Source organism: Schistocerca serialis, chromosome 9, assembly GCF_023864345.2.
Source record: "Schistocerca serialis cubense isolate TAMUIC-IGC-003099 chromosome 9, iqSchSeri2.2, whole genome shotgun sequence".
In the NCBI taxonomy this organism is placed as follows: domain Eukaryota; kingdom Metazoa; phylum Arthropoda; class Insecta; order Orthoptera; family Acrididae; genus Schistocerca; species Schistocerca serialis.
Window position 1 is genome coordinate 140,082,176 of NC_064646.1, and position 13,481 is coordinate 140,095,656.

A 13,481-nucleotide genomic window follows, 5' to 3' on the forward strand; every position below is an offset into this window, starting at 1 on the left:
GGACTCACGCTCTGGGCGTTCTGTAAAAACTTAATTACCTTCATAGGAATCGAAAACCTTAATGAGATTTGCCCGTTATCGGCATTGATACTGGCAAGATATCAGTTCTGGGAATTCCAAGAGTGCCGGCCGCGTTGGCCGTGGGGTTCTAGGCGCTGCAGTCCGGAACCGCGGGACTGCTACGGTCGCAGGTTCGAATCCTGCCTCGGGCATGGATGTGTGTGATGTCCTTAGGTTAGTTAGGTTTAAGTAGTTCTAAGTTCTAGGGGACTGATGACCTAAGATGTTAAGTCCCATAGTGCTCAGAGCCATTTGAACCAATTCTAAGACTTTCGAGGATATTTTAATTTTGGACTCTGATAACAACGGGCGGACAGACAGTCCGATAAGAGCCAAAAAAAATTTTGTGTGATAAAACGACAAATTCGCAACTTTAGGATTTTTTCTTTAGTCGTACTGTGAAACCTTGCTTCTTGCCAGATTTCAAGATTCTAGGTCAATGGGAAGTACCCTATGGGTTCTGAAGAATGCGTTTGCGAAATTCAGAGTATGTGACATAAATGGCCGTATCTTTTGATTACATTGACGTGGGAGCTCACATTTATTATACCGTGAAGAGACCATTCACCTTTGTCTATGACGTAAATTTAAACTTGATACGTGTACCCGTTCCTGAGAAAAAATAGCTTTTAACAGTCAGGTAGGCAGACAACAAAGTTATCACATAAGGGTTCCTCTTTTACTGACTGAAGTACGGAACCCTAAAAGGGGTGCCCATTTTAGAACGAAGCTACAGTTGAGAAGAATACTCCTTCGGTTTTCTCGTATTATAGGACGTTCGTATGGTAACAAGGGTGCTGCGCCTTTGTACTTGTGTTTATCCATGAGCATTACTATTCACTCACATGTCAGCATCATATTTTAGGCCAAAAAATATGAATGTTCATGTATTTTTTGTTTTTAAAAATCAATATTTATTTTATTGGTTTCCCTCGCAAAAATTTGGAAATTTGTGGTAAGTTCCTATGGGACCAAACTGGTGAGGTCATCGATCCCTAGGCTTACATACTACTTAATATAATTGAAAGTAACTTACGCTAAGGATAACGCACACACCCATGCCCGAGGGAGGACTCAAAACTTTGGTGGGAGCAGCCGCGCGAACCGTGGTAAGGCGTCAGAGACCGCGCGGTCGGTTTTCTTTGCACGTACACCATTACAGATTCATTTTAAGGGACAGATAAACCATCGATTACATTTTTGAGTAGTTTCGTTTAACCGACGCGAGCTAACCTCAGCCCTTATTTGCTCTGGTGGCAACACGTTAGATAAACTTCCTGGCCGATTAAAACTGTGTGCCAGACCGAGACTCGAACTCGGGACCTTTGATTTTCGCGGGCAAGTGCTCTACCAAATGAGCTACCCAGCTTGAGTTCGAGTCTCGGTCCGACACACAGTTTTAATCTGCCAGCAAGTTTCATATCAGCGCACACTCCGCTGCAGAGTGAAAATCTGATTTTGGAGACACGTTAGATGTTTAAACTGTTTGGTGTGAACTAACAAGTCGCGCTTTCGTCTCTTTTGGAATGACGCAAGGCGTCAACTACATCGGTGGTCCAATGGCGCGGATCTAATCAAGAATGAGGCGTTTCATCTAGATGTGGAATATCCGAAGAAACGTGTGGACCCCACGCCGAAAGACCTAACCCACAAAATACTCTGTCAGGTTAGAGCTGGACACTTACGTACTGTTCGTCAGCTGGACTAATGACAGAGGCGAAGAAAATGCAAAGATGTTTATATTTCGGTACAGAGTTTTTAAATCATCGCTAGTGTCACACAAATCCTCACGAAAGTCTAGCTGGAGGCGCTAAAGCACATATATTCTGCGCCTAGTAAAGCGTTGCCATTAAAGTTCCGAAAGCGTAGGTTCTAAGGCGAGTAACGAAATTATTGGATCGTCCTATATACATTGTGTTTTAGATAAGGCGTGTTTCTCGGCAACTTACAAAGTAATAAGTCAAGGAAATATTTATTTCGGTAGGTAATGGTGAGAATCAGTTTCTTTCTGAGCAGTTGTGAAAACAGTTTATTTAGTTATCTTCCAAATAATCGCAACAACAAGCATAATTTTATAAACGACACATTATTATTTATAGGGTTCCGTGCGAAAATCGGTAAAAACAGAACCCTTGTAGCATCACTTGTCCACATGTATGTCTGACTATCCGTCAGTAAAAAATCCGCCTTCTCAGACTCTATGGATAGACATATCAAGTTGAAATTTATGTCACGTACCGAAGTTTGTGGTGCCTTGGTGGTGTGAAAAAGTTAAGCTTTTAAGTCAACGCAATCAAAAGATACGACCACTTACGTCACATACACTCGCTAAATCACTCATTAGAACCTGTAGGACACTTCCCCTTGACGTATAATCATTAAATTTGATAATAAGAAAGAACTGACAGTATAAGTAAAGGAAAAACCAGAAACCTGTTAATTTGTAATTGTAGCACATGAAAAGCAATTTTCTTGTCATTTGTTACCCGACTTCAAACTTAAAATTAAAACATTCAAAAGTCGTGAATTCTCGAGCCCGTTATCTTGCCAGTATCGATGTCGATAAGAGATTATCGATTCCCTGAATAGATGAAGTGTGTACACACGTACTTAAGTACGTACAGAACCCTCAGAACGCAAATCCTACCCGCACGTGGTCAATTTTTTCCCTAATGTGTAGCTGATGTTTTTATACGAACTACGTACAAATGATTTTAAATGAAATTTCTGTCAGTTTTAGTTAAGGAGCTAGAAACGTTCTAAGTTTTAGGCTCAAATGGCTCTGAGCACTATGGGACTTAACATCTATGGTCATCAGTCCCCTATAACTTAGAACTACTTAAACCTAACTAACCTAAGGACATCACACAACACCCAGTCCTCACGAGGCAGAGAAAATCCCTGACCCCGCCGTAAGTTTTAGGTGCGGATGCAACATGAAGCTACTGGCGTCACGGAATGACAGGCTTCCTCGATGCATTGTCTGAAATCATCTGGGTTGTTTGGTGAAAAACAGGATTCTTACACATCTCCATAAAAAGAAATCTAATTCCGTTAAACTGAGCGAGCCTGCGGGCCATTCCCGAGAAGCACAGCGTCCTAACCTCCTTTCAGGAAATTTTTAATTTCTTGCACATCATCATGAGCAGTATGAGCTGCGTGACATTGTGCTGCTTCCACATCGATCTGTCACTGGTGTCCAGACTGACATTTCCCAGCAGAGGACCTGAACTGTCAGCGATAAAAGTTAGGACCACGCTCTTGGATTTTTGAGACGAGTTACCTACCAAGGGTTTTCTGTGACCAATTAGTGCGTATTATGAGGATTCATTGCATCATAGTTTGTAAGCGTGGATGCATGCGAGAACGCAACGCTTTGTGAGGCACCTAGGATGAAATTATTCACAGCCAAATCGTAGAAACTAACTCTCCTACGGAAATCTTTCCTTTTCATTTCCTGTGTCAATGGTAAGGGGTACTTGTGAAATTGTGTGTACTATTCGCGACACAGACATAAGGCAATTCCTCGTTTGCTGGCATAGTCCTTCCTTGCTAGTGTTCATCTCACCGTCACGCCGTCTCTAACTATTTGTACTTGTTCCTTGAAGCCGTTGTTCAACAGGTAAGTGTGTAATGCCTGATGGATTGCTTCGACTAGGACATTTCATTGGCTGTGTGTGCCATGTTTATTCCACGCACAATGAACCTCGTTTGCTTGCGCATTCCGACCTGCTCTATTTACGGCAGTGTGAGGGATACATTCTACAAAGTAACCGACAATGACTTCTACAGCCCATCGAAGAAGTTTATCGCTCCGAGGTAAGTAGCTCACACCCCAAACTTCGAACGTTTCTAGTTTCGAAACTAAAATTGGTAAAAAATTGATTTTTATTAATTTGTACGCTGTTAATTTATATGCTACGGCTACATAATAAAAAAATATGTTCTGTTTAAAAAAAAAATACGATATATTGTTGGAACACAACTAATTAAATAATGTTCATAACTCGGCGGAGAGAGTAATGTTTAGTGCGTTTATCCGTCTAAGTAATTATTCCAGTAACTTATTATTTTGTGAGTTTCAGATAAAAATACCGTACCTTAAATAACGGTTTTATCTTTCCTAATGTACCTGATGGCAAAATTAGTTATTCGAGTTTACACTGAAATATCATGGTACCAGTTTATATCCAGCAATACCAGTGAACGCAGCAATAAGACTGTGTGATAGAACACATCGTACAGCGGTTTCCGGAGTGCAGTTCTAGATGCAGGTGAAAGTGCTCCGTTGAAAAACTTCGGATATCGTGATTCGTGTACATTTCAGTGTCACAACTTTGGGGTGACAAGCATGTGTACAGAGTCCGACAAAGATCCGGAGACTCAGCTACGTAAGACTCACGCAACGGGGTTCCGTACAAACTTAATTATGTGTATGGACAGTTCATCCATTCCAGAAATCGATAAACACTATTATTTTTGCCTATCTTCGACATGGAGATTGACAACATATTGGTCCCAGACTTTCGAGCATGGTTCAGGTCGGAAGTCGAATAGCAAATGACGAAAATACTTTTTTCGTATGGTATGATTAAAAATTAACAATTTTCCGATTTCCCCCCTTGTACTGTGAAACGTTTCTTCTTGCCAAATTGCACGTGAAGGGGAAGTACGGTATAGGTTTTAATGAGTAAGTTTGCGAATATCAAATTATGTGACATTAATGCCCGTATCTTTTGAATGAACTGATTTGAAAGCTAACTTTTACTATACCACCAAGGGATCTTGGACGTTAGTATATGATGAACTTCAACCGTGAAACGTCTACCCGTTTCTGAGACAGACAGACAAAGTTTCCTCGTCTGTTATAATTACAAATTCACGTTTTTTGGATCTTTTCCTTTGGCTGTAGTATGAAACCTTGCTACTTGCCAAACTTAATGATTCTAGGTCAACAGGAAGTACCCTGTAACTTTTGATGACCAAGTTTGCAAACACCAAAATGTAACGGAAATGGCGGTAGCTTTTGAATGCATTGAATTAGGTACTAACGTTTATTATACTTGACATATATTTCAAATTGATATGTCAACACGTTCCTGAGAAAAAAGGGTCTTAACAGACGAACAGACAGAGACAGTCCGGTAACAAATGAGAGAAAGACGTGTGACGTAGTTACAGACACACAGTTTTCGGATTTTTTTTACCTTTGGTTGTCGTCTGAAACATTGCATCTTGCCAAATTTTATGATTTTGGGTCAACGGGAAATACTCTACAGGTGTTGATTTCTGAGTTTGCGAGTATCAAATTGTGTGCCATAAATGGTCGTGTTAGTCAACTGTATTGACATAAAAACTTCACTTTTAAAATCATCAACCGATCGTAGGCCTTATTTGGAGACGTAATTCTCAAGTAGAGAAATGCGCTTTCGCCAGTTGGACAAAGACAAAGAGGGATAAACTAATCCCACAAGCGCTGTTTTTTTCCACCAAATAAGATACGGAACCCTAAAAAGAGTGAGCAGCCATATGAAACCCCTACTACCCAAGCTGTGCGTTAACTGTTGACAGGTTCGCATGGGGCCTAAAGAGAAATGAACCGTTACCCATATCATCTGCGGTACGCCGGACATTCGTTTCAAAAATTGCAGTGAGTAAATTACACTACTGGCCATTAAAATTGCTTAACCAAGAAGAAATGCTGATGGTAAACGGGTATTCATTGGACAAATATATTACACTAGAACTGACTTGTGATTACATTTTCACGCAATATGGATGCATAGATCCTGAGAAATCAGTACCCAGAGCAACCACCTCTGGCCGTAATAACGGCCTTGATACGCCTGGGCATTGAGTCAAACAGAGCTTGGACGGCGTGTACAGGTACAGCTGCCCATGCAGCTTCAACATGATACCACAGCTCATCAAGAGTAGTGACTGGCGTATTGTGACGACCCAGTTGCTTGGCCGCCATTGACCAGACGTTTTCAATTGATGAGACATACGGAGAATGTGCTGGCCAGGGCAGCAGTCGAACATTTTCTGTATCCAGAGAAACCCCTACAGGACCTGCAACATGCGGTCGTGTGTTATCCTGCTGAAATGTAGGGTTTCACAGGGATCGAATGAAGAGTAGAGCCGCGGGTCGTAACACATCTGAAATGTAACGTCCCCTGTTCAAAGTACCGTCAATGCGAACAAGAGGTGACCGAGACGTGTAACCAATGGTACCCCATACCATCACGCCGGGTGATACGCCAGTATGGCGATGACGAATACACGCTTCCAATGTGCGTTCACCGCGATGTCGCCAAACACGGATGTGACCATCATGATGCTGTAAACAGAACCGGATTCATCAGGAAAATGACGTTTTGCCATCCGTGCACCCAGGTTCGTCATTGAGAACACCATCGCAGGCGCTCCTGTCTGTGATGCAGCGTCAAGGGTAACGGCAGCCACGGTCTCCGACCTGATAGTCCAAGCTGCTGCAAACGTCGTCGAACTGTTCGAGCAGATGGTTGTTGTCTTGCAAATGCCCCCATCTGTTTACTCAGTGATCGAGACATGGCTGCACGATCCGTTACAGCCATGCGGATAAGATGCCTGTCATTTCGACTGCTAGTGATACGAGGCCGTTGGGATCCAGCGCGGCGTTCCGTATTACCCTCCTGAACCCACCGATTCCATATTCTGCTAACAGTCATTGGAGCTCGACCGACGCGAGCTGCAATGTCGCGATACGATAAACCGCAAACGCGATAGGCTACAATCCGACCTTTATCAAAGTCGGAAACGTGATGGTACGCATTTCTCCTCCTTACACGAGGCATCACATCAACGTTTTACCAGGCAACGCCGGTCAACTGCTGTTTGAGTATGAGAAATCAGTTGGAAACTTTCCTCATGTCAGCACGTTGTAGGTGTCGCCACCGGCGCCAACCTTTTGTGAATGCTCTGAAAAGCTAATCATTTGCATATCACAGCATCTTCTTCCTGTTGATTAAATTTCGCGTCTGTAGCACGTCATCTTCGTGGTGTAGCAATTTTAATGGCCATAATGTATTGATACTGAACCGAGCGAGGTGGCGCAGTGGTAGCACACTAGACTCGCATTCGGGAGGACGACGGTTCAATCCCGCGTCCAGCCATCCTGATTTAGGTTTTCCGTGATTTCCCTAAATCGCTCCAGGCAAATGCTGGGATGGTTCCTTTGAAAGGGCACGGCCGCCTCCCTTCCCCATCCTTCCCTAATCCGATGAGACCGATGACCTCGCTGTTTGGTCTCTTCCCCCAACCAACCAACCAACCGATACTGAACCAGTCTCTTTAGGAGGTAAATGGAATCTCGCCATAAACTTTGAAAACAAAAGAAAATACGAACGTTCTATTCGTATTTTTTTATGATGCTAGCCGGTTTAATTGTTTGTATAAAGGTGTTCTTATAGGTCGAAATCTGTTCCCCGAAGTAAACTTCTGTGCTTATTGTTCTTCAGTATGAATTTATTTATAAAAATGGTAGGAGGACATTTAGCTTAAGTATAGTTTCCAAATTTTGGTCCTTTCGACGGGGACATAACAGTAAAAACGCATGGTTTGGCATGAAGAAAATATCTTAAAGGTTCAGAAAAATATAATTAACTGAGATGTCTGGGTTCTGCTGATAACTAAAACAGACCTTTTGTTGGCTCACTAAAACACGAGTAACTAGTTAAAGTCTAATAAGATTAGAAGTTGTGAGATGTGGATGCAGTCTCTTAATTGAATTATTAACTAGTAAGTCAAATGTGAAATAATGACGTTTTAGACGATTACAGAGATATAACTGAAGCGACACACAAAGTAAATGCTTAGCAATGATGGTGTGAATTGACGACAAGATGTTTCGAGAACAAGATATATTTAGCTTGGGTTCGGAAAAAGGCACCAAATGTATAAATTATTAGCTTAAAAACTGCTTTTAAAAACCTATTCATCGTTTTTTTCCAAATCCCTGGAACCATTGTAGGACAGGACCGAGAAGAATGACGCGTTTACAACTGTAGCACGGAAATCGTGAGTGCTTTGCAGAGATAATTAGAACTGCAATGCAGCAGAATCTCTAACACAGATACACAGTATCCCCCGAAAATTTCAATTCTGGATTTGAAGGAGTGGTTTTACATCATAACATAGCAGTCACGTCAAAGAAACTGATATATGAAAAGATTAATAACACACGCGTGTATTTCACCATTGATCTCGTAATAGAAGGAAAATGAAAGTAGGTCGTTGGATAACGTGACTGGTGTGATTATCGTACAAGTCACTGTAGATAATACTACTGTTAAATAATACTGTTAATGAAGAAATTTAGCATACAGTAATCTGTCGTAACAACAGATGAGTTGTCAGTTGAAGATAGGCCTATCTCGAGAAGGAAGGAAGGAAGATTAGGGTGTGACGTCCCGTCGACATCGAGATCGTTAGAGACGGAGGACAAGCTCGCAATGTTTCAAGATTGAGGAAGAATATCGACCGCGCTATTTGAAAGGGACAATGCCAGCATTTTCCTGGAGAGATTTAGAGAAATCACGGAAAACCTATGTCTAGATGTACAGACGCCGATTTGAACTGTCGTCCTTCCGAATGGGAATCCAGTGTGCTAACCACAGAACTATTCCGTCCTGTCATTCGAAAGGGAATACACCAAATAAAAATATAGCAAATAAAATGTGTCCAAGTATTGTCAGTTTCCGTTACATCGTTGTAGAAACTGTCATGGATATCTTTACACCTATAATGGTAAATAATTCCTTGTCTCCTTTCCCACAAAGAGTTCTGAAGATAAACGGCAAGAATAATAAACCTCTCAGTATATTGAGTACTGAGCGCCATGCAGTTCAGTTATTTGCAGACCTTGGATCCAAATGATGATTAATCAGAAAAATCGTATCAACAGGAAAGAAAGTTAACACCAAGGAGAACTGTGTCGGCAAATCTAACAGAGAGGAAAGTATTTAAAAATTGCTTGAGGATAAAGTGGATAAGAAGCATTTGCGACTAGTGTCTTAATAGTTTAAAATTCATGAACTTAAATTTTCCACTAAACTAGTGATTGGTGCCAGTGACGAAAAAAGTCCAAGACGGTCTAAAATTCTTTACATGAGAATCAACCATAATTAATGACGGGAATAGACTGAAAGCTTGTGTCTTGGACATGTGTGTCTTTGACATGTGTATGGTGAAAAAGATTGTGTGACATGCGACAGACTCTTAATGGTTCAATAGCAATGATATGAACTTCCTACAAAATTAAAGAGAGTGTCATTTCAGATTTTAATCAATTCAAAGCTTTACTGAAAAGCAAAAGTGTATGGAGAAGTGTTCAGTGTGTTCAGCAACCGACCTGACAAAAAATTCTAGCTAGATTTCGTTATAGGTAAAGTGAGTGGACAGATCAAAACCTGTCTTTACGGTCGCTCAGTGATTGTATCAGAACTGAAAGGAAGATGATACAAATAAGCCTGAGACTGGATTCAGTCTCCGCTGAGGAAGCTGGTAGTACAGCTACTTGTTTCAGCCATCTGGGAGACGCCGACGTGACGTTTTGAAACAAGTGCTCGTAGAACAGATCAACTAAAATCACTCAACAGAGGAAAGACAATTGGACCTGCCGTTCCTAAAAGCACTACGGTAAAATTTTCGCCAATTCTAGCTGCAGTCTGTGGTACGTCGCTGGAGCAAGAAGTGTCCCAAAGGATTGGCGACTGGATGAGTGTTTAAACTGGACGGAGAATTCTGCCGCCACGTCTGCCGGAGGACTTGCACCCGCCTCCATGCCCCCAGAAAGTTTTGGAGCATATTTCCGTACGATGTGAACTGCAAACTCATGCAGTCACTCGTTCTACTGAATCTTGTAATATTTCTGGCTTAGTCCGCCATCATATTAGGCTCCAAGAAGCTCTTCCCAGAGCAGTGGAGATGCAAGAAGTATATAGATGACGAAATGTGGTCCGAGGTACCTGTGACATGTTAGATTCGGTACCATTCCCGTGAGAAATGCTACTGCTCTGTGATTGGCTGCTGTGTTCGGAGCAAGGGCACCAAAATGTTAAAGTATAGTTATTATTATTAGTTAAACTACTCATTGGAATGACTTCTCTTTTTAATATATATATATATCTCAACAGCTGACTATCAATCAGTCATTTTAGAATTATTAAAAACAGTTAAAATCAGAATCAAAAGACTGACGAAATTGCAGACGAAGCACTTCGGCAGCGTTCGGGTCACGCCTTTTCTGGTGTGGCGCGCAAATTGTTTCGGGCTGTTCGTCACACTGGATTAGGCAGTCGAGAAGAACAGACACGTCTGTCGTAGGATGTGTTTCCAATTTTTATTTAAGTTCCTGTTCGTCACTCTGGATTAGGCAGTCGAGATGTAGAGTCACGTTGTCTGTGGCAGGACGTGTTTGCCAGTATTCAGTACTAAAAGATTCACTCCGGTTGTCATGAGGCACAGACACGTTCCACAAATAGCGTAAAAATACATTTTCGTAAACATTGTGTTTGATCATGTACTTTGCTGTATCAGAAGGTGTTGTTTTAAGATCATGTAGTCTTCTCGTGTGGCTATATTAAAATATGCGAGTGGCATCCCAAAGAAGTGATACATTATTTCAGAACAGAACCTCGCTAAAAGTCAGTTTCGGCCTCAAGATACAGAACCTACGACCTGCGTGCTGTTTTCTGCGCTGGGGACATCAACTTGAAGATAGCAGGTTAGTGAACTATAACAGAACCCTCGTATTCCACAGAGTGCGGTGGAAACAACTAGGCACCTCACGTGTACTGCATGCACAGAACAAACGTGCTCAGTGACGTCATCTGCAGTAATGCAGAGGAGGTAAAGGAGGATGATCGTTATTAACACCAACAATCAATTCATTCTTCCTTTCTTGCCGTAATCTCCACTATTGTGATGTAATTCAACAAGTCATGAGTAGTAAAAACACAAGATGGTTGGAACTGAACAAGAAGGTGCATTAGACCACCACCATTCGAGGATATGACCGTGTCAGTGCTTCGTATGCCCAGTCAGGTTGGTTGTTACCCGACAAGTTAATGGAATACCACACGTTACGTCTGCTTCCTTCAGTACGCACGCGCCCCAGTACCTCGTTTCCGAGGTTAAACATCTCTCTTGCCACCATAATACAAACAGGTGGTGTCACTTGTCTAGATTACTACCTGTGCACGTTCATAAGGCAACTACATTTGTGAGCCTTGCGCACGCCAGTTTTTTGTCGACAGCTGCGGGCCTGCATTGCAGGTCTTTGGCCGTTGCCTAGGAACGAGACCACGTGCACACTTTGCCCGAATTCTTACGCGAATCGTCACCTTAGTTGGCGCGAGTAATGAGTGATTGGGCAAATATCCTTTAGGAACATTACGAATGTAATTTGTGGACAGTTGGGAATGTGGGTATCGCGGGAAGCGTGCAAGGGATTAGTCCCTGCAGCCGCGCTATCCTCTGTGCCCTAGGTGGCTCAGATAGAGCGTCTGCCATGTAAGCAGAAGATCCTGGGTTCGAGTCCCGTTTGGGGTACACATTTTCAGCTGTCCACATTGAGGTATGTCAACAACACTTGTTGGCAGCTGAGGGTTTAGTTTAATTATTTCATCAAAATAAAATTCGCAGACTTCCCACTGAGAGAAACTTGGAGAATTCAATAATGTGCAGAAAAAAAGGATCAAATGGCTGACAATGAGGTGGTTACATTATGAAATAGAATACCCATTTACCCTTACGTTTAAGCAGCCTCAGAGCCCTGATGTGTAATTTGACAAAATCGACTTAAAGAAGCATGGGCATCTCATGACTTACTTTCGTAACATCCAACAGGACCCTCTTTATACTACTCGACAATCAGCAACAAAAGCGAAGGAAAAGGACGGGGAGGATTTACTACTGTACATTCCATCTGGTCATCACCATGTTTTCAATAACCTACCGTGCAACACTGGCACAAGAACTTCCTCTGCTCTGCAAGAGCAAGCCGATGAAAGTGAATCTAAATTGCATTACATTCCTGCTGGGAAATATTTTCTACGAGCAAAGAGAAGGCACAAAATTATAATTATATATTTCAGAAAAGGGATTTTCATAACTGTTTCTTTAATAAAACCTAAAGACTAGAACAAAGGGGAAGATATGAGAATAATACATTCGGTGCGCAAAAGAATCAAATCCAAAGTTTTACTTTTCTTTTGAATGCAGCAACTAATACCACTTAAATTTGCCATTATTCTGTATGGGAATACATTATACAAAATATCTTTTATGATTCAGATACATTGAAACGCTGTAAACGTTTCCTTGTAATTCTCATGCAGGTTTCTCGTACGATCTTGTCAACCCTATCATGTCTGTTTTTCTGAGAACTTTCTTATTCGCTTGTGCACTGAACGCCTCACATATTACACTGTGAATAAATGTTATCAAAGTGATATTCAGCAGATGCCGGTAAATGTTTAATTCTTTTACTACGTAAACCATCGTCATGTAGACGAATAGCGTGTGGCACTGCTCTGCTTGTAAGGAAGTTGTAGTGTACACTGTTATGATTCCTGTTCGTCGCACGTAAACATAGCCATGCTGTCACTTTGGTCAAGTTCACGTTGTTGCGTAACGTGTGTCAAGCATTAGTACTTCTGAAATGTATATACACACTTGTGTAAAAGCAGGTCAGGTCTTACCTCGTGTCCGTCGGCTGACTGGTGATCAGTGGCCCTACGACGAAACGGCGCTTGCTGCCTGCTTGTGACTGCACCACAGCGCACAAACACTAGGTGTCGCTGGTCGCGAACAGATATACCGGCGCACGCTGACTTGTGGGAGTTGGCTCCAGATCTGATATCTGCGCTTCCGCGGCTGCTCCGCCAGCAGCCGTTCTGCGCGCTTATGGCGCAAGAGCTAACGAACGCCCGAGGTCTTCGTGATGTAGTACCACACGGCACGTGCGACGCACGGAAATGCTGACTCAGCCAGAGTCGCCAGATTGCGCGAGTTTGAGGCACGTGGCGTTCAGAGTCGCACCGACAACGGTCGGCAGACGCAGTCGCCAAGAGTACGTGGCCACATCGGCCGACAGCCTGATCACAGTGCGTCCTATCTCCTTCGTAAATTTTTGGTAGGATGACGAAGGTTACAATCTATTTTAACTGCCGTGAGGAAGATGAATGCCCTGACACCTCCGTGCCCGGAGAGGAGTGCTGCATTGCGACTTTTGCTAGTAAAAGAGGGCAGAATGATGCTAGTGTGCTATATGTATCTCGAAAAGAAATGGCTAGTACTGCACATTCTTTCCTCAATTACAGGAATAATAACAAGACAAGTTTTAAGAATATGTCAGCTGTAGAGAGAAACCTTCTTTT

At 42.3% G+C, this 13,481-nt stretch overlaps 1 protein-coding gene across 1 annotated transcript in view; it reads right to left on the reverse strand.

Annotated features, from left to right (window-relative positions):
- LOC126418887 (UDP-glycosyltransferase UGT5-like) overlaps positions 1–12,890 on the reverse strand; it is a 123,773-nt gene extending 110,883 nt beyond the window's left edge. The window contains exon 1 of the mRNA XM_050085894.1: positions 12,804–12,890. The gene's annotated coding sequence lies outside the window, so the exon portion shown is untranslated. The remainder of the gene's footprint in view (positions 1–12,803) is intronic.
- Between the last annotated feature and the right edge of the window lie 591 nt (positions 12,891–13,481).